Genomic DNA, 23679 nt, shown 5'->3' on the forward strand with positions numbered 1-23679 from the left:
TCAGAGTGACACTATTTTCAACAGAATTACCGTGCTGTTGTTTTTGTGCAAAAAAATAGAATTCCTTGGAATTGAACGAAACATTTTGGTGATTTTCGATGGATCAAATGAGGCTCACGGAGCACAGCAGATGTGCGAGGGGGTGCCTGAGGAGGCCACAAGCCCAGGGGATCGCCCTCCGAGATTGTGGGCCCCTCGGGCACCTCCCTGACATAAAACCTACGCCCAAAAAATCTTATAAATCCAGGAAACCCCAAAAAACAGAAGAGCAATTCGGCTCTGCCGCTGCAAGCCTTTGTTCTAAAGTGATCTCATTCGGAGCCCTTTTGGTACCCTATTTGAGGGGGAAATCATCACGAGAGGCCATCTTCATCATCTTGGCAGTTCCGTTTCGAGGAGGGAATAGTTCACCCTCGGGGTTGAGGGTATGTACCAATAGCTATGTGTTTGATCTCTCTCTCTCTCTCTCATGTTCTTGAGATGGTACGATCTTGATGTATCACGGGCTTTGCTAATATAGTTGGATCATATGGTGGTCTTCCCTTGCTATCTTGATGTGATGAACTGCGTCTTTCCCTTTGAGGTTTTGTTATGTTCGGTTGGGTTTGAGAACACTTGATATGTATCTTGCCTATGGATACCCATGGTGACAACGGGGTTTTCTATTGAGTCACTTGATGTGTGTTTTTGTAATCAACTTGCGGATTTCCATGACCATGGGGTTATCTATGCATGTAGGTCGATGCATGTTTTCGTCCTACTTTCTATGATATAAATCTTGGGGTACTCTTTGAAGTTATTTGTGTTGAATTGAATATGATGAATCTGAAATTGTTTGATGCATGTTGAATAATTAACTCATGGATACTTGCGATGACATTGGATTATCTATGTGACATTAGATTTCATCAATGCATATCATACGTGTTATTCTAGAATGAACACCAGGGATGTTTGTGACACTTATAGGGATCGTTCAGTAGATTGATCGAAAAGGGTAACTTTGAGGTTGTTTTACTACCAACAACAATTTCATCTTAAGTTCTCCGCTAGATAGATCCCCTATCGGCAATTCTCTAGTTTACAAATAGGCCTCTGAATCGATTCACCGACATCTGACCATTGATACCGACATCAGCTACTGATATCTAGACTTGGTGCAATCTAATCGATTATTGGGAATTGGAGCTCGATGCCAGAATGATAAAAATCTTAACACCTCTTATTTGACTTTTTCACTATTTTGAAATAAGAAAAAGATCCAAATCTAAAATAGGAACTTTGGAGTGATTCTTTCTCGAACATTGAGGGATGGTTATGTGATTTGATTATGTTAGCATTGTTAAGAGATTGCACTAGTGAAAGTATGAACCCTAGGCCTTGTTTCCAAGCATTGATATAACATTTTGCTTGATGTTTTACATTTCTGCCTTGTTGTCTTTTATTCAGATTATGAAACCCTATATCTACAATCCATACTACCCTTGCATCACTATCTCTTCGCCGAACTCCTGCACCTATACAATTTACCATTGTATTGGGTGTGCAGGGTTGTTTGAGAGGACCATCTTCATCATACACCTCCCATGGGTTGATAAACCTTAGGTCATACACTTGAGTGAAATTTGTTGATATCCTACAAAACTCTGCACTTCGAGGCCCAACAACGTCTACAAGAAAAAATTGTGTAGTAGAAATCAATGTTATGGTTGGGATTTACCTTAACAAACTTTATTAGTTGTAGATGGTTGCTAATAGTTCCAATCGTAAGTGCATAGTAAGGGATGACATGCTAGGAGTGACCTCTCCCACATAAAAACTTTCTATTTATCTATTAACTTAGCCTATTGCTAAGGGGCGAATCCGCAAATCCTACAACCACTTTTCTACACTCGCTATACAAACTTAACTGTTCTTTGTCTAAACAACCCCTAACTTTTATTTGTGTGTTCTTTATTATCTTGCAAACATATCTAATTACACCTGCAAACTATGTTAAATTCTTGTAGTAGGTAAAGTGAACATTGTTGCGTGTAGAGTTGTACCGATGGTCGATTAAACTTGAGAGAATATTAATTCTAACTTTAGCTACTCATTGGTTTCTACACTCTTATTTATGGAAAAGGCTACAAACGATCCCCTATACTTGTGGGTTGTCATGTACCTGTCTTTTGTGATATTTTTGCAGGTTCTATTGATAAATGGTGGATCTTTTAAGAGCCAACTCACACTCCTCTTCTAAAAGATCGAGAACATCTTGGCACGTGATTTCCGCTTCTGCTCGTGAGTAGAATTATACCCTCGGGGAATTATGAAGAAGGACACTCGAAAGGACAGTTTATGTGCCATACACCATTAGTGACCCACAAGTATAGTGGATCAATCGTAGTCCTTTCAATAAGTAGAGAGTCGAACCCAACGAGGACCAGAAGGAAATGATAAGAAATTTTCAGCAAGGTATTCTCTACAAGTGATGTGAGTACCAACAGTAGATAGTTTTGTAGCAAGATAAATAGTAACAAGTGACAAGTAACAATAGTATCAAGTGTGCAGAAAGATAGCACTATCCTTTTTGTAGCAAAGGACTCGCCTGAAAGTACTCTTATATGAAGCAAGTGCTCCCAAGGACTGATGGGAATTTCTGTGCAGTCATGTTCATCATGTTGAGTTGATTCACATTCGTTACTTTGATAATTTGATATGTGGGTGGACACGTGCTAAGGTGTTGTTATTACTTGAATGAACAACCCACTTATGATTACCCCTTATCGCAAGCATCCGCAAGTACGAAATAATAACTAAGATAAATCTAACCATACCATAAAACATATGGATCCAAATTAGCCCCTTATGAAATAACGCATAAAGTAGGGTTTAAGCTTGTGTTACCCTAGCAACCCGTCATCTACTTATTACTCCACAAGTCCTTCCCTTAGGCCCATAACATGGTGAAGTGTCGTGTAGTCGATGTTCACAAGACACTACTAAGAGAAGCAACAACATACATATCATCAAAATATCGAACGAATGACAACTTCACATGATTACCTATAACAAGACTTCTGTCATGTCCTCAGGAACAAAAGTAATTACTCACACATCATCAACATGTTCAAGAACAGAGGTGTAATAATGATGATTAAGGATCTAAACATAATATCTTCCATCGAGTAAACCAGCAAGCATCAACTACGAGATGTAATCAACACTACTAATAACCCACACGTACCAATCTCTGGTTTTGAGACAAAGATTGAATACGAGAGATGAACTAGGATTTGAGATGAGATGGTGTTATTGAAGATGTTGATGAAGATTGATCCTCCCACGAAAGAGGAAACATTGGTGATGAAAATGGCTTCGATCTCCCCTCCCGGAGGGAAGTTTCCTCGGTAGAATCACTCTGCCGAAGAGCAAAAGGGCCTATGCCTAGGTTTCCGCCTCGATACGGCGGCGCTTTGTCCCAAAAGTCTCTCCTTGATTTTTATAGGTGATATCAAATAACCTATTTTCACCGGCAAGTTTAAAATCACAGTTAAGTTCTTTAATTGCCAAATAAGCTTTATGTTATAACTCAAGAGGTAAATGACATGCTTTTCCATAGAACATTTTATATGGGGACATTCCCATAGGGTTTCTATAGGAAGTTCTATAAGCCCATAAAGCATCATCAAGTTTCTTAGACCAATTCTTTCTAGATCTATTAACCGTCTTCTGCAAGATCAGTATTTTTTCTTTATTGCTCAACTCAACTTTACCACTAGACTAAGGATGATAAGGTGATGCAATTATATGGTTAACATCATACTTAGCTAGAATTTTACGGAAAGCACCATGAATAAAATGTGAACCACTATCAGCCATTAAATATCTAGGGAATCCAAACCTCGGGAAAAGCATCTTTAATCATTTTAATAGAAGTGTTATGATCATCATTACTAGTTGGAATAGCTTCTACCCACTTAGTAACATAATCAACAACTACTAAAATATGAGTATACCCATTAGAGGAAGGAAAAGGTCCCATATAATCAAAAATCCAAACATCAAATGGTTCAATGGCAAGTGAAGAATTCATATGCATTTCCTAACGTCTACCAATGTTACCAATTATTTGACATTCATCACAAGAAGGGACATACTTACGATCATCTTTGAAAAGAGTAGGCAAATAAAAACCATATTGCAATACCTTATGTGCAGTTCCGTTACAAGCAGGGTGCCCTCCATAGGCCTTAGAATGAAACTTTCGTAGGATGTTTCATTGTTCATGCTCAGGTACACAATGTCTAATAAGACCATCTACTCCTTCTTTATAATGATGTGGGTCATCCCAAATGTAATGCCTTAAATGATAGAATACATTTTTATTTTGTTTGTAGGTGAAACTAGGGGATATATATATATATATATATATATATTTAGCTACAATGTAATTAGCATAATAAACATACAAGGAGTATTGTGGGAAGCATTTATAACACTTAATTGCTCATCAAGAAAATTATCATCAGTAGGGAGTGGGTCATCAAGAACATTTTCCATTCTAGAAAAATTATCTACTACAGGGTTTTCAGCTCCCTTTTATCAACAATATGCAAATCAAAGTCCTTAAGTAAAAACACCCACGTAATGAGTACAGGCTTAGCATGATTAGTGTGAATTGTAACTTTGGAATCTACAATATAAGGTCTAAACTTATAATATGCAAACACAGCTGCTATAAACTCCTTCTAAGTAGTAGCATCATTTCTTTAGGCACTATCTAGAGTTGTACTAGCATAATGGATAACCTTCAATTTCTTGTATACTCTCTATCCTAGAACAGCACCAACAACATAATCACTAGCATCACACATAATTTCAAATGGTAAATTCCAATGAGGTGGTTGAACAATAGGTGTGGAAATCAAGGCTTTCTAAAGTATTTCAAAGGCTTGTACACAATGATCATAAAAAACAAATGGAATATCTTTTTGAAGAAGATTAGTTAATGGCCTACAAATATTTTAGAAATCTTTATTGAAACGCCTATAGAAACTAGCATGACCTAGAAAACTTTATATACCTTTGATATCTTTAGGACACGACATTTTTTCTATTGCATCAAGTTTAGCCTTGTCAACCTAAATACCTTTTTCAGAAATTTTATGACCAAGTACGATACCTTCATTCAACATAAAGTGGCACCTCTCCTAGTTCAAGACAATATTAGTTTCTTCACATCTCTGCAAATCTCGATCAAGGTTGCTCAAGCAATCATCCAAAGAAGATTCATAAACGGAAAAATCATCCATGAATACCTCAACATTCTTTTCACAAAAATCAAAGAATATAGCAGTCATACATCTTTGAAAAGTAGCACATGTATTGCATAAATCAAAAGGCATAGGTCTATAAGCATAAGTTCCAAATGGGCATGTGAAAGTAGTTTTCTCTTTATCCTCTTTGGACATGGAAAAACGGAATATCCATCAAGAAAGCAAAAAATGTGTGTGCTTAAATAGTATTTATAACATTGGATCAATAAAATGCAAGGGGTAATGACATTTTCTAGTAGCTTTGTTTAATTTCATGAAATCAATTACCATCCTATATCCAGTTATGATTCTTTGTGGGATAAGTTCATTTTTATCATTAGGCACAATAGTTATACCTCCTTTCTTAGGAACACAATCAATATGACTTACCCATCTACTATAAGCAATAGGATAAATTATACCTACCACTAGAAGCTTTAGTATTTCAGTACTTACCACCTCCTTCGTCTTAGGATTTAAGCAGCGTCGATGGTCGGCGGCAGGTTTAGCATCTGGTTCCATATTAATCTTGTGCTGACATAGAGTGGGACTAATTCCCTTAAAATCATCAAGAGTATATCCAATAGCAACCATGTGCTTTTTCAGATTTTTCGGTAATCTCTTTTCTTCATGCTCAGAAAAGTTAGCACTAATAATAACATGATATATCTTCTTTTCATCAAGATAAGTATATTTCAAAGTATCAAATAATTTCTTTCGCACAAACATGGGATTTCCCTTAGGTGGAGGTGGACACCCTAAAATATCAACATGCAAGTTGTGTTTAAGAAAAGGTGTTTGTCTAAGAAAAATATCATTTATCTCATTTATTGAATTCATATGGATATTACTCTCATGGTCTATTAAGTATTGTTCTAAAGGATTAGTAGGAGGCACAAAATTAGAAGAAAGACCAATAATTTCATATTTGATAGATAACTATTTCTCATGTGGTTGTCTACCAAACTTAGAGAAATTAAATTCATGAGACACGTCACCAAAGCTTACTTTAACCTTCTCAGTAACACTATTAATTTCAGCATTAGTGGTATTTAAGAAAGATCTACCAAATATAATGGGACAAAAGCTATCTTGTTTGGAACCAAGTACTAAGAAATCAGTAGGGTACTTAATTTTTTCATGCAAGACTTCAACATCTCTAACAATCCCATGTGGTGAAATGGTGTCATTGTTTTCAAGTTTAATAGGGACATCAATGTGTTCAATTTCGGAGGGTGCTATGTCATTCATAATTTCTTGACAGAAAGCAAAACTTATAGCACTAACACTAGCACCAAGTGATTTATTTATGTCATTCATAATGTCACAGAAGCCATGATAACAATGATCTCTAATTTTGATAGAAACAACAGGCATGCGAACAAGTGATTTATTTTTATCTAACTCATCCTACTTGTTTCTGTCAAGTTTTGCAATTCTAGCTGCTTCATCATAGAAGTAAATAACTTGTCCATCCACATTATCAACTAGGAGATCTCTAACCATAGAAATATTAGGCTCAACATTTATTTGTTCATAAGGCTTAGGTTTCCTAATATAACTTTTATTAACCATAGTTGTAGATTTAGAATGTTCCTTAATCCTAACTGGAAAAGGTGGTTTCTCAATATAAGTAGTAGACACAAATGGACCAACATGATAAACAAGTGTTCCCTCTTTAAGTTTAATGCGTTCGTCAAATATTTTCTCAATAAGTAGGTGATATTTAAACCAGTTATCCTTAAGGAGATCAACATGAGTAGGAAATGATTCACACAAAGTAGCTACTATTTGAGAGTCAACCCATATATATTGGTAAAATTATGAAAAGTATCAGTTTCCAAAAGAGATTTAACACCATCAAACTCAATCTTTATACATGAATCTTTACCTTTGCCGAGTTCCCACTCTTCAGAGTTGCGTTTAATTCTTTCCAAAAGATCCCAATTGAATTCAATAGTTCTCTTCATGTAGGAACTAGTAGAAGAATAATCAAGTAGTAATTGATCATCATGAGAAAGTCAAGCATAAAAAATTTGTATAACAATTTCTCTCAAGAGCTCATGGTTGAGCCAAATGTGCATCATATATTTAAGCCTACCCCAAGCTTCAGCGATGCTTTCCCCTTCATGATCCCAGAAATTATATATATATATATATATATATATATATATATATATATATATAGAGAGAGAGAGAGAGAGAGAGAGAGAGTTTCGATCATGATGAAATAGATGCATAGCATAAAACTTCTTATGAAATTCCGGCTTTAAGCGATTCGAATCCCATGATCCAATACCATCCAATTGTCTATACCACATCAATTATTTTCCCACAAAAGATAAATGGAAAACTTTCTTCTTGACTTTATCCTAGGATAAACCTGCATAATTAAATAATCCACGAATCTCATCTACGTATATCAAGTGGTAATCAGGATGAGTTGTACCATCTCCTACATAAGGATTAGCTAGTTGTTCTAACATACCCAAAGGAATCTCATAATAAATATTTTCATAAAGTTTAGTCGGTTGAGAGGAAACCTTTTCCACTTCCGTTCAAGGCTAAGATACCTCGAATAAACCATTCAAAGGGTGATTATCCATAGTTACAAGCACCAATAAATTTTAGGACGTACTGAAAATATTTCCTTACAAATTTCCACTTATCAAAGGCACCTCACTCCCAGGAAATGGCGCCGGAAAAGATGCTTGATGACCCACAAGTATACGGGATCAATTGTAGTCCTTTCAATAAGTAAAGTGTCCAAGTCAATGAGGAGTAGAAGGAAATGATAAGCACTTTTTCAACAAGGTATTCTTAGCAAGTACTACGAATATCAATGATAGATAGTTTTGTAGAAAGATAATTTGTAACAAGTGACAAGTAACAATAGTATCAAGTGTGAAGCAAGATATCCCGATCCTTTTTGTAGCAAAGGACTAGCCTGAATGTACTCCTATATGAAGCAAGTGCTCGTGACGACACATGGGAATTTTTTTTAGTCATGTTCATCATGTTGAGTTGATCCACGATGTTACTTTGTTAATTTGAGATGTGGGTGGACCGGTGCTAAGTTTATTTTCGTAATTGAACAAAGAACCCACTTATGATTGCCCCCTCTCACAAGCATCCGCAACTATGAAAGAAGAATTAGGATAAACCTAACCATATCATCAAACATATGGATCCAAATCAGCCCCTTGTGAAATAACGTATAAATTAAGGTTTAAGCTTTTGTCACTCTAGCAACCCATCATCTACTTATTACTCCACTATGCCTTCCCTTAGGCCCATAACATGGCGAAGTGTCATGTAGTCAACGTTCACATGACACCACTAGGAGAAGCAACAACATGCATATCCTCAAAATATTGAACGAATGCCAACTTCACATGATTACTTATAGCAAGAATTATCCCATGTCCTAGAGAACAAAAGCAACTAATCACACATCATCAAGATGTTCAAGGTCATAAGTGTAATGGTGATGATTAAGGATCTGAACATAATATCTTCCACCAAGTAAACCAACAAGCATCAACTATGAGATGTAATCAACACTACTACTAACCCATAGGTACCAATCTGAGTTTTTGAGACAAAGACTGGATATAAGAGATGAACTAGGGTCTGAGATGGCATGGTTCTAGTGAGTATGTTGATGAAGATTGGTTCTCCCGTGAAGGAGGAAGCATTGGTGATGACGATGGCTTCGATCTCCCCCTCTCGGAGGGAAGTTTCCTCGGCATAATCCCTCTCTAGGAGAGCAAAAGGGCCTCTGCCTAGGTTTCTGCCTTGAGATAGTGACTCTTCGTCCCGAAAGCCTCTCCTTGATTTATTTTTCTAGGTCAAAACACACTTTATAGCAGAAGAAGGGGGTCATGGCAGCTATGAGGACCCCACAAGCTAATAGGGCGCGTCGAGGGGCTGGGCGCACCCTGTTGGCTTGTCGCCAGTAGGTGTGGCCCCTCTGGTGTATTTTTGGCCCAATAATTGTTATATATTCCATAAAAATCTCCATGAAATTTCGGGTCATTTGGAGTCCAGTGATTTTTTAGTCTTTTTCTTGGTTTTTAATTCCAGAATTCTACTTTCCAACAAATTCCCTCTTTGTGATATACCTTTTAAATTCAGAGATAAAAGGCATAATAATTGTATCATAATGAGGAATAATGGACAAGAATATCATAAATATCAATGAGAATTCATGATGAAAAATGGGCATATTAACCAAACAAAAGGACTAAACTTAGTGCATGTGTTAGTAGATGTCTGTAGGCCCCACATCATTGATGGTAACTCGACAAACCACGCTCCTACATCATGTTTTAAGTCACACATGAGACGTGGTTTAATCCCTTGAATGACCATCCCATTTACTCTTTCAACTTGGCCAATTATTTGTGGGTGAACCAATCACGCATAATCAACCAGAGTACCCTGAGTGTGGGGACCCCTACTTACGAGTCGAGATCGCCGATTGAACGTGCTCAGTGATCCCAGAGATCAATGCTCACCAAACAAACATATACTGAATATTCAGAGTCTTACATACATACATACATACCGTTTGATACAACAAATGACCATTGCGGTCAAGTCTTACATATATAGGGCCTTGAGGGCCAGCACACCAAACTGGACCAATAGCGGAAATATTGGTCGAAAGCGTGAACCCATGCCATCAGCCTTAACCTACAGGCATTCTCAATGGGAAGCTTCCTAGCTCGGAAGAGCGTCACTGAGTTACTCTTCACCAAATCCTGTTCTCTCAAACCTGGTCAATGAAATAACCAGTGGCAAGCCAATGAGTACTTCGAATGTACTCGCAAACAGCCCATGATATGAACAATGTAGTTGATTGGATAACAATAATATGCATCTTCGGTGGATAACAGCTTGGTTGTAAACAAACATGATCATGGGTATGCAACATAAGCTAAATGTTGATTCGAAGAACATGTTACAGATATCAACATATGTGTCAAGGGCTGAACACTCCGGGTTCACCCTATATGTCAAGTCATCAACCTTGCTCATATCCACTGTTTATTTTAACACCATGTTACCACATACTCACACACACTTGGTTTATGCGGAAACGACTGGACGTATTTTAAGTAGGATTACCCAACTTTCCTTGACCGTGGACACGACTATTCAAATAGTTTTACACTCTGCAAAGGTAGTACGTTGGACCCACGAGATCTGGGAAACTTCCGTGTCATCCACGACTCGCGGTATATAACATACCTGAGGTAAGTATCTGATCAATGCCTTTCCCCTGACAATACTAGACAAAGAGGTCCACTCGATTGGTATCCAGCCCACATGTTGTACGTCTTACGAGCACCGACTCTGGACAGTATCAACCACGCGGGGACCAACAGTGTGTGTGGAACACGTAAAAGCGGCATAGTTGCCCTACCTGGCACGACCCCATCATGAGAGTGACCACACATCACTCCCGCCACTAGTAATGTGGCTCTTTGCTAGCACCGACAAGAGTAATCAACATAGCCTCGTCCCATAAAGGGGTAACGTGGTCGTACATGTCTGGTTGGGACGGTCGACACATCATAAATCTATTCCCATTTCCGAAACCATACACACACAAATACCTAGTGCACCACTTCACCAAAAGTGGCCACCTAACTCATCATCACCCTCGGGCATTAGTGGCACCCGATGGGGTTTTCATAAACCTTTGATTTATGTCATCATCGTGCTCATGCTACTGCTATTCTAGCTTTACTTGTCAACATGATATTAGCATGTCCCTCATAGGTGGTAGGATCAAGCTCAATGCATGTGGTCCGGAGGAGCCATCGGTAACATCACTTAATGATTTACCGGTACTTATGACCATATGGAATGGAAATATTAGCTATACTAACATGCAATTATATCATATGCTCAGTCATGGTCAATGGGTTGCTTGCCTTGCTCACATAAGTCCTCGGGGTCTTCGAGGTCTTCTGCTCCTACTCCGAGTACTCCGTCTACCCGTCAACTATCGTTGGAAACAATCACAGTAAGCCACACAGCAAGCAAAACAAAAGTGCTACATAAATAGGAGTTACATTTTTCTTGGACCTCTCTGGTCATAAGAAAAATACCTGAAGCATGCCATAGGAGATTTGAATCATCAAGGATTTTTGAATGGATGAGAAGAGGAATACGGGATCCTTTACGAAGCCCACAGAAAATATTACGATAAAAATGAGTGGAGGCACTCATTTAATAAAGAATAATTGTAGAAATATTTAGGAAGTTCTTCCACTCGATTTGGAGTTGGCATGAATATTCTAGTGATTTTATAACATGGAATAAATAGCAAAAGGAAGCTATTTATTTATTGCAACAGAAATATGTCATACAAAAATGCTGACCAAGGCTTCAAAAATAGAATGTGATATTAGAAGGCTCTGGAATTTGGAATCACTCCATTTGGAGTTGATTTGGATCCTCTAGGAACTTCATAATGTGGGCTAAATATATTCAAATCTGCATTTGAATAATAATACCACTGAAAGGTTGCTTGGAAAAATGTGCAAAACACATATTTGGATAGCCCTTGATTTTAGGAACCTGGAGGAATTTGAATCAACCAATTTGGAGTTAAAATGAATTTACTAAAGAATTTTAAAGTTTCTGCAAAAAGAGAAAATCAGAAAAGGGCTTCAACCCTAGGAGCTATCATGCGCTCACGGCGCTAGAGAAAAGTTGGGTCGGCCCAGCTGCGCTAGCTGGGGCCAGCGGAGGCCATGCCGAAAGCGCCCAGGAGAAAATACGCTTTCAGTGCGGGGACGCGCAAACGGAGCAACCCGTCTCCACTTAACCTGACAGCGGGGACGTGCGGCTGCCTCTTGGGCCGACAGATGGGCCCAGGGAAATATGAGGCCCGCGGGGCAGGTGCTTCTTCCTCCTCCCTCCTGCGTCGACTTGGAGGCGAGTAGACGGCTCCGGTGCCACGCCCTACGCTGCGTCCGTCGAGGCCCGGCCTCCCACAGCCCCAAGGGAGGCGGCGACTTGGAGGGGAAGGCTCCACGCGCTCCAGGGAGGATCTGGTCATGGCTAGTTCCTGCCAGGGTGGATGCGACCTGTGGCGACGGAGGCACGACGCCGTGGCCACCACAGAGGATGGGGAGCTCTGGGGGAAGGTTCAAGACGATGAGGGGGACCCCATGGAGTGGTTCAGAGGGGGAGTGGACGCCCAGCGTGCCCGAATTCGAGCCGAGGTCGCCAGAGCTCCTTCGGCCATGGCGGGGAAACATGGGCACGGGAGTGAGATTGGGGGCACAGGTGCATTCGGGGGAGAGAGGAGGATCTGGGGGAGCCAGAGAGGGCTCAGGGAAGAGGGAATAAGAGGGGGAGAGGAAGAGAGAGGTCGGGAGCTCTTGGATCTTCGGTGCACATCGAGAGCACGCGTGCCAGGGCATATTTGGCCGCTTCTAGGTGTCGGGATGGGTTGGACTGGTCAAGGGGAGTGCCCTGGCGCGCTGGGACACACGTCCATTGAGGGACCTGAGCTGCAGGACAAAGAAATGGTCCAGAGCACCGTTACTGCATGCGGCCAGCGCATTCACCATGGCCACTAGAGTCCACAGGGCTGCTAAGACCAGTCAAACATTTCCAACACGTAGGGCACACATGCAAGAAAGAGACTCAGGAATTTGGTTGCGTCTGGGCTGGTTTGAATGGATTTGGACTCTGATTAAGTTTGCACCAGCAAACTTGGGGCTGGCATAAGTGGTTTCCAGAGGGAAAATCTTGGGGTGAAACCATGTCCTCGAGCATCTGGTATGGAAAGACTACACTACTGCAAAGTTTCAGCTCAAGAAAAGAAGGGTAGCTAGTACTTGTTCTACAAAGCTACATTTCAACCACAAATGAAGTTTCATATGGGCTGCTCATATTTCCCACATGAGCATACTATATTTTGATATGAAATGGTGCATTAGCATGCTAGGGATGCCCTGGAAGAATGAGGGGGCCTTGGCTTAAGCAGAAGTGGGGCGAGAGGGGTAAAGATGTTGATCCTAGGGTGAAAATGAGAAGTAGTTACATGGAGACTCTCTCCAATAATTGACCAGTGGCCATGGAAATGTTACTCGAGGTAAAATGTAACTATATGAAGTTGTGGTAGAAAGTTGAGCTCAAGGGTTAAAGTGGAAGGAGCCAAAGTAGCCAATAAAGGGACTGCACACAAGGTGTTTGATGAGTGTCAGGGCAACCATATGGACTCCAATGGATATGAAACTTAACAGGATCAAATAATTGATGAAAATATGCTTGGACACCAAATTTGGGATTTGATGGTGAAGGTTTCCCAATGTAGACTTGGAAAACCCATGAAATGGACAGAAATGGCGTTCTGCTTACAAAACCATTCAAATCAATTCCCACAAATCCAATATTTGGTGTGGGCGCATTATTTGAACATTAAAGCATGCCCAAAAAGTTTGGGGTCAATTGGAGAAACTTTATAATGTAAAGTTTCCCACAGTCAGAAATCAACACAGAGGGTTTTGAGGGTCTTGGAACAAGTTCTTGTGTTATCCTTGATGCATTATTGGAGTATAAGAACATGTCCACTAAATTTGAGCACAATTTGATACACTTGACAATGTAGAGTTTCTCAAATTTGGATCTGGACAGATAGGGTTTCAGAATAATTAGGGGAGTCAAATCAACTTGGATTGAGATGAAACTTGGCAAGATCATCAAACATATCATAGGTGACATGCTCGAATTTTACTGGAATTTATTGAGAATATTTCGTATAAAAATATTCCAAAATCTTGAAATAGGCACGAAGGGTTTTGAAGGGTTTGTCAAATAATTTTAACATGACCATGCGTTGAAACTCATATATATGGAATATATATCCACTGAGTTTCCCTAAATTTTCTTAAATATTTTGAAAGCAATAAAAATAATTTTCCTTCATGAGAGACCATTTCTGGTCCCACGAGAAGGTATTTAAATAAAATGGTAAAATAACTTTTAAAATAATAATCTTGTGGTTTTGGGAAGTCATTTTGATAATGGGTTTTAAATAAAATAATTGGTGCAAAATAAATTCCCTAATTTGTGGACTTGCAGTACAAATCCCATCTCACAGGTTTTGAAAGCTTAATTCAAAGAAATGCCCTTTGGTAAAAATAATATTTGGTAAAAATAGTTTCTCGTCCTAAACACATGGCATGATCTTTAGGCAGGAGTTTTGGGCTAAGGAGGTGAGTCTGGAGAATAACAAGAATTGTTGAGAATCAAACACAAGCATACAGGCAAGCAAGCAAACAATAGTCACTTCAAGCATCACAAGCATCCACAAATTTTTTAATTAATTAGGAAAGCTAAACACATGGTGTTACACTGAGTGTAACTCTAAAGTCTCAGCAATGATGTAGAATTCCAAAACATGGGAGAATAAAGAAAATCAGCAACGATTGTGATTTTAAAGCACTGCAGAAACCATTCATAGAAACTGGTTACCATTGAGCATCTCATTCGTCTCGTTACCGAGCTCCTCAACGTATTGCTCCAACTCGAGTTTCTTGGAATAGAGCAGCTTGCACTTGGACTCCCACTTGATGTAGTGCTTCTTTAGGTCCACGAGATCCTCCATGGTCTTATCTGTTGTAATCTTCAAGCTCTTATTCTCCTCTAGATTCTCGACTATCTTCAGCTTGTCCTCAGCCACCTTGGTCTTGGAATTAGCCTCCTTCCACGTGGATGCCAGCTCCGTATCCTTCTTCTCAATGGCCTCCTTCATGGCGTCTAAAGAAATAGAAGCCCTAATCCTCTTCACAAATTGAAGATTTTTGCTATGAACATCTAATAAAGCAATCTCATTTGGATAGGGAGGAGAGATGAGAGTCACGAGACAGTCGAACGAGATGTAGTTACCACAGAGTGAGCACTTCTCTTGCTGCAGACGCGCACTCTTGGCATTCTCAACTTCCAGGCTGATGCGTAGGTCGTGCACCTCCTTCTCCATGGCATTGTGATGAGCCCCAAGATCACAAACACTCTATCAACAAGAAACAAAAACGTGGGAACAATATCAGTTAGATTTCAAAAATCAAAGAAGTAACTCTAAGACTCCCCCCAACTGCAATAGTCGACGATAGTCTTGGGGACAGCACCTAGTGGGTGCGCTCAACATGCCCCCACAGGAACCATATATGGTCGAAGAACTTCCACAAGCTCGGCAACAATTTCTACACCTCGATGGTCAACGTCGAGAAGCTCGGGTCCATGGATGATCACCGCATCCTCTTTGACAAGTACCACTCCGGCTACTTCGACAAGCTGAGCAATAGGTTCTACACGGCTACTTCGACAAGCTAAGCCACAAGTTCAACACCCCGAGTGCAAACCCAATCCGGACCCAAAACAAAAAATAAACCATGTGCATACTAAAACTCCCGACTGAGGTTGGTACTTACAAGAGAACTTACTCGAACATTCTTCTTCAGAGCCTCACTGGCATCATATGCCTGCTTTAGCCAACCGCTCATTCGCTCCAACTAGATCAAGGCCTGCTTGCTCATGCCCACCACATCCTCCGGGACATGGTGCAGCATGAGAATATTGGCCACTGGATGGGCTGGAGAAGGGGCTAATGAGTTGGCTCTAACTATGGCTCCTGCCCTCGGAGTTGTCCCTGAACTGGAGTCGAGGCCTTGGCGGGAGAAGTCCCGGTCACTCGGGAAGGAGAAGCATCCTTCATTTTGACATCCGCGTCGACCGAGGGGCTCGGTGGGTTGTCTTTGTCATCCCCGTCGAGCTCAATCACCTCACGTGGCCCTAAAAGTGCTCAAGGTCACTCGGGCGTTAGCGGCAGGGGAAAAGCATGACAACCGAATGAAATCCAAGCAAGCTCGAATGCTAACTTTTGAAGATGCAACATCAACCTCTGTCTGGCCCTTCTCCATAGCCTTAGGATTGAGTGAGGCAGTCGTGGTATCAGCACTAGAACAAAGTCATTCGAAAAATTATACCACTCGGACAACCGTAAAAAATGTTAGTCGGAATGGAAGTAACAAGTAACAAAGCCACTTACCCTGATGCCATGGGCACACTCACTTTGATTTTCAGCAAAACGACCTTCCGAGGTTTGACCGTCGAGATCTTGGGCTACTTTACTACCCTCTTGGGTGTTGACCGTCGACAGTTGGCGCCCATCGTGGGGCCTACGCACGGTGGAGTTGAGTTCTCAAAGGGAGCCCTTCCAGGTTTAGGGAGCTACGCGGTCGGTCTTATGACCAAGAGCCGTCGTGGAAAGCGCTACATCGACAATTTGAGCTGGGGTCCCGAGGCTGTTTCGATTGAATCTGGTTATCGGGTCCCCTTCGGCAAGATTCATGTCTTCATCGACAAAATTGGCGCGCCTCTTCCCAAGCCGGACATCTACACCGACATAGTCGAGCCGGCTCGGCTTGCTAAACCCAACGAACGTCCGGTTGTGCGGCGTCGCGTCTTCGTTGGCTTCACGCAGGGGGTCAGTCTCCCAGATGAGCCGGCGAATGATGGAAACACCCCAGTCAGCTGAGATGGTCAATCATCCATGGGAGACACACATTCATTTTGCCCTCTCTATGAAGGGAGGCTTGGGGGCTTCCCTAAGGTGGCGATCTCTGAAGGCCCGCACGAGCCGCCTCGCTATGTCACCATATACATGGCAGGGGCAGCGCCGGCTCAGAATCAGCCATATGCGGTAGCCGCCAATGGAGCCAACGGATATGGAAAAACACCAAACCACGCCATGATAGTGGTCAATACTGATACGTCTCCAACGTATCTATAATTTTTTATGGTTTCATGCTATTATCTTGTCAAACTTTGGATGTTTTGCATGTCTTTTATTTATTTTCTGGGACTAACTTATTAACTCAGTGCCAAGTGCCAGTTCCTGTTTTTTCCATGTTTTTGACACCTTTCAGACGAGATTTTGAAACGGAGTCCAAACGGAAGAAAATCCCCAAAAGATTTTTTCTGGAATGGAAGAAGATCGGAGAGCTTGGGAGCCAAGCCAGAAGATCCCCAGGGGCCCCACAAGCCCCCACCCCGCGGCCAGGGGGGCCGTGCCATCCAGGCTTGTGGGCCCCCTAGAGGTCCCTTGACCTAGGTCTTGCGCCTATATATTCCCAAATATTCCCAAAAAATCAAGAGGCGATCGCAATTACTTTTCCGCCGCCGCAAGCTTCTGTCTCCGCAAGATCCCATCTGGGGCACGTCCTGGTGCCCTGCCGGAGGGGGGATTCGGACACAGAAGGCTTCTTCATCAACACCATGACCTCTCCGATGATGCGTGCGTAGTTCACCATAGACCTACGGGTCCATAGCTAGTAACTAGATGGCTTCTTCTCTCTCTTGGATCTTCAATACAAAGTTCTCCATGATCTTCATGGAGATCTATCTGATGTAATCTTCTTTTACGGTGTGTTTGTCGAGATTCGATGAATTGTGGACTTATGATCAGATTATCTATGAATCTTATTTGAGTTTCTTCTAATCTCTCTTATGCATGATTTCATATCCTTGTAATTCTCTTCGAGTTGTAGGTTTTTTTGACCAACTAGATCTATTATTCTTGCAATGGGAGAAGTGCTTGGTTTTGGGTTCCTACCGTCCGGTGACCTCACCCAGTGACAGAAGGGGTAGCGAGGCACGTATCGTGTTGTTGCCATCAAGGGTAAAAAGATGGCGTTTTCATCATTGGTTTGAGATTATCCCTCTACATCATGTCATCTTGCTTAAAGCGTTACTCTGTTCGTCATGAACTCAATACACTAGATGCATGATGGATAGCGGTCGATGTGTGGAGTAATAGTAGTAGATGCAGAAAGTATCGGTCTACTTGTCTCGGACGTGATGCCTATATGCTAGATCATTGCCTTAGACATCGTCATGACTTTGCGCGGTTCTATCAATTGCTCGACAGTAATTTGTTTACCCACCGTGATATTTGCTATTATGAGAGAAGCCTCTAGTGAACACTATGGCCCCGAGGATCTACTCCACACCATATTTTCAGCCTTACACTTTTTACTTCGTTGCACTTTCCGCCTTCAGGTCTCACTTTGCAAATAATCATGAAGGGATTGACAACCCCTTTGAAGCGTTGGGTGCAAGCTTGTTTGTGTTTGGCAGGTACTTTGGACTTGACGAGGCCCTCCTTATGGATCGATACCTTGGTTCTCAAACTGAGGGAAATACTTACTACTCCTGTGCTGCATCACCCTTTCCTCTTCAAGGGAAAAACCGACGCAAACCAGAGAAGTATCAAGAGGAATTCCTACACGCCAGGGAAAGACTTTTGTTGCCGCAGCAGAAGAATTTCTGGCACCGTTGGCGGGGAGGAAGATCAAGTCAAGAACTCATCCAAGTAGGTGTCGCAAACTCCTCTCTTGCATTTACTTTGTTTTCCAGTTGCCTCTCGTTTTCCTCTCCCCGACTTCACCAATTTGCCTTTTTCGTTCGCCTTTTCTTTCGCCCTTTTTCTCGCCCGCTTTTTGTTTGCTCGTGCGCTTGCTTGCTTGCTGAAGTCACCATGAACGAAAACACCAAACTTTGTGACTTCTCGAATACTAATAATAATGATTTTATTAGTACTCCTATTGCTCCCGCCACTAGTGCGGAGTAATACGAAATCAATGCCGCTTTGCTAAATCTTGTTACGAAAGAGCAATTCTCTGGCCTTCCTAGTGAAGATGCCGCATCCCATCTCAATACTTTCATTGAGCCTTGCGATATGCAAAATAAAAAAGATGTGGATAATGACGTGATTAAATTGAAGCTTTTCCCTTTCTCGTTGCGAGATCGCGCAAAAACTTGGTTTTCTTCTTTGCCCAAAAATAGTATCGATTCTTGGGATAAGTGCAAAGATGCTTATATATCCAAGTATTTTCCGCCGGCTAAGATCATCTCTCTCCGTAATGATATCATGAATTTCAAGCAACTTGATCATGAACATGTTGCACAAGCTTGGGAGAGAATGAAATTAATGATTAGAAATTGTCCCGCTCATGGCTTGAGTCTTTGGATGATTATTCAAATCTTTTACGCTGTCTTGAATTTCGCTTCTAGAAATATCTTGGACTCCGCCTCAGGTGGAACGTTCATGGAAATCAAGTTAGGAGAAGCCACAAAGCTCTTAGACAACATCATGACGAACTACTCTTAGTGGCACACTGAAAGGTCACCCACTAGTAAGAAGGTACACGCTATAGAAGAAATTAACTCGTTGAGTTCTAAGATGGGTGAGTTAATGAATTTGGTTTCTAGTAGAAGTGCTCCTTTGTATCCTAATGATATGCCTTTGTCTTCTTTGATTGAGAGTAGCAACGCTAGCTTGGACGTTAATTTTGTTGGTAGTAATAACTTTGGCAACAACAACGCTTTTAGAGGAAACTATGTTCCTAGGGCTTTTCCTAGTAACTCCTCTAATAACTTTGGCAACTCCTACAACAATACCCATGGAAATTACAATAGATTACCCTTTGATCTAGAGAGTAATATCAAAGAGTTCATGAACTCTCAAAAGATTTTCAATGCGTCCATAGAGGAAAAACTACTCAAAATTGACGATTTGGCTAAAAGCGTTGATAGGATTTCTTGTGATGTTGATGCTTTGAAAGTTAGATGTGCTCCTCCCAAAATCAACATGGATGAAACTTTGAAAGCTATGCGTGTTTCCATGATTGAGAGCCAAGAAAGAACCGCCCAAATTCATGCTAGACATGAATGGCTTAAGAAGGCATGTTCTCTTGATGAGAATCACGAAGATCTTAAAGTGCTTGGTGTGACTCCCATTGAATCTTTGTTTTCTTGTGTCAAACCTAATTATTATGGGGCTGGATATGAATCCACTTTGGTTGAAAAGTGCCCCAAGGATTTGGAGTCCATCTATCTTGATGCTAAAAGGATTAAAAGTGGAGTAGAAGATGTTAAAACTTTGAGTAGTAATGAAATTACTACCGTGGATTTCAAGGAATTCAATTATGATAGTTTCTCCTTGATTGAATGCATTTGTTTGATGCAATCCATGTTGAACTCTCCACACGCTTATAGCCAAAACAAAGCCTTTACCGATCATATCGTCGAAGTTATGATAAAAGCTCTTGAAGAGAAACTTGAATTGGAAGTCTCTATCCCTAGAAAGCTTCATGATGAGTGGGAACCTACCATAAAAATCAAAATCAAAAACTATGAGTGCAATGCTTTGTGTGATTTGGGTGCTAGTGTTTCTGCGATTCCAAAGTCTTTATGTGATATTCTCGGTTTTAATGAGATTGAAGAGTGTTCTCTTAATTTGCATCTTGCTGATTCTACTATCAAGAAACCCATGGGAAGGATCAATGATGTTCTTATTATTGATAATAGGAACTATGTACCCGTGGATTTCATTGTGCTTGACATTGATTGCAATCCTACATGCCCTATTATTCTTGGTAGACCTTTCCTAAGGACTATTGGTGCTATCATCGATATGAAGGAAGGGAATATTAAATTTAAATTTCCTTTAAGGAAGGGCATGGAACACTTTCCTAGAAAGAAAATAACATTGCCTTATGAATCCATGATGAGGGTTACTTATGGTTTGAGCACCAAAGACGACGATACGTGATTCTATCACTTCAATGCCTAGCTAAGGGCGTTAAACAATAGCGCTTGTTGGGAGGCAACCCAATGAAGTTATCTTTTTATTTATGTTTTGTTGCGTCCACACTTTCATAATTCTGTTGTGATTGTGTTTTTTGTGTTTCTTTTTGTGTTTGAGCCAAGTAAAACCTTTATGACTAGTCTTGGTAATGGTTGATTGATCCTGCTGGAAAAAGACAGAAACTTTTCGCTCACGAGATGATTTTGCATTTTTATTCAGAAAGAGATTTTGAGTTGATTCTTTTTTCTGCTGATTCATATGCTTTTTCCCCAAACTTTCGAAAGTTTTCAGATTTTTTGAGGTACCAGAAGTATATGAAGTATACAGATTTCTACAGACTGGTCTGTTTTTGATAGATTCTGTTTTGTTGAGTTTGTTGTTTGTTTTGATGAAACTATGGTTAGTATCGGGGGGTACTAGCCATGGAAAAGTGAGAATACAGTATCCCAACATCAATATAGATGGAATTCAAGTTTGCTACAGTACCAAAAGAAGTGGTAGTTTGTTTTCTTGTACTAATGTTATCACAAGTTTCTGTTTAAGTTTTGTGTTGTGAAGTTTTCAAGTTGTGGGTGACGTTCTCATGGACAAAGAGATAAAGAGTGGAAAGAGCTCAAGCTTGGGGATGCCCAAGGCATCCCAAGCCAAATTCTAGGACACCAAAAAAGCCTAAGCTTGGGGATGCCGCGGGAAGGCATCCCCTCTTTCGTCTTCAATCCATCGGTAACATTACTTGGAGCTATATTTTTATTCACCACATGATATGTGTTTTTCTTGGAGCGTCTTGTATCTTAGGAGTCTTTTATTTTTGTTGTGTCACAATCATCCTTGCTGTACACCTTTTTGAGAGAGAGAGACATGCACTCATCGTGATTTTGCTAGAATGCTCATAGTGCTTCACTTATATCTTTTGAGCTAGATACTTTTGCTCTAGTGCTTCAGTTATATCTTTTGAGCTAGATACTTTTGCTCTTGTGCTTCACTTATATTTTTAGAGCACGGCGGTGCGTAATTTGGTAGTTGGCTTATGCTATGAAAGTAGTCCCAAATGTGCTAGGTACCCAAAGAGGATGCAAAAACCTCCATCTTCATGTGCATTGAATAGAAAGAGAAGTTTTGATTCCTCTCAATTAGTTTTGAGATGTGGATTCGGTAATATTGAGAGTTATGTTAGTAGGGTGTTGTGAATCTAGAAATACTTGTGTTGGAGTTAGTGATTCCCGTAGCATGCACATATGGTGAACCGCTATGTTAGGAAGTCGGAGCATAATTGATCTATTGATTGTCATCCTTTGTGTTGAGGTCAGGATCGCGCGATGGTTTACACCTACCAACCCTTCCCCTCGAAGTATGCGTTTAGCACTTTGTGTCGATTACTAATAAAAACTTTCGCAATAAGTATGTGAATTCTTTATGACTAATGTTGATTCCATGGATTATATGCACTTTCACCTTCCACCACTGCTAGCCTCTCTAGTGCCGCGCAATTCTCGCCGGTGCACAAACCCACCAAATTCCTTCCTCAAAATAGCCACCATACCTACCTACTATTGCATTTTCATAGCCATTCCCGAGATATATTGCCATGCAACTCCCACCGTTCCGTCTCATGACTTGTGCCGTCACTCTCATATTGCCATTGCATGATCATGCTAGATCGTTTCACATCTCGGTACACTGCCAGAGGCATTTCCTATGGAGTCATCATCATTGTGATCTTTGAGCTTTGAGTAACTAAAAAGTGTGATGATCATCATTATTAGAGCATTGTCCCATGTGAGGAAATAAAAAAAGGAGGCCAAAGAGCCCACAAACAAAAAAAGGAGAAAAGAAAAGATAAAAAAGAGGCCTAAGAGCCCAAATTAAAAAATGAGAGAAAAAGAGAGAAGGGACAATACTACTATCTTTTTCCACACTTTTAGTTCATTTTAGCACCATGTTCTTCATGATTGAGAGCTTCTTGCTTTGTCACTACCATATGCTATTGGGAATCTTTATTTTATAACTTGGCTTGTATATTCCAATGATGGGCTTCCTCAAAATTGCCCTAGGTCTTCGTGAGCAAGCAAGTTGGATGCACACCCACTAGTTTTCCTCTTGAGCTTTCACATACTTATAGCTCTAGTGCATCTCTTGTATGGCAATCCCTACTCATTCACATTGATATCTATTAATGGGCATCTTCATAGCCTATTGATACGCCGAGTCAATGTGACCATCTCCTCCTTTTTGTCTCACAATGACCACCACACTCTATTCCACCTATAGTGCTATATACATGGCTCGCGCTCATGTATTGCGTGATAGTTATAAAAAGTTTGAGAAACTAAGAGTGCGAAAATAATTACCTGGCCAATTCTGGGGTTGTGCACGATTTACATTAGTTTTGTGAGGACGATGGAGCATAGCTAGACTATATGATTTTGTAGGGATAACTTTCTTTGGCCTTGTTATTTTGAAAGTTCATGATTACCTTGCTAGTTTGCTTGAAGTATTATTGTTTTCATGTCAATAGCAAACTATTGTTTTGAATCTTACGGATCAAAATATTCATGCCACGTGAAAGAAGTTGCAAACGACAACTATCCTAGGAAGCATTCCACATCAAAAATTCATTCTTTATCACTTCCCTACTCGAGGACGAGCAGGAGTTAAGCTTGGGGATGCTTGATACGTCTCCAACATATCTATAATTTTTGA

Source organism: Hordeum vulgare, chromosome 3H (assembly GCF_904849725.1).
Source record: "Hordeum vulgare subsp. vulgare chromosome 3H, MorexV3_pseudomolecules_assembly, whole genome shotgun sequence".
NCBI lineage: Eukaryota > Viridiplantae > Streptophyta > Magnoliopsida > Poales > Poaceae > Hordeum > Hordeum vulgare.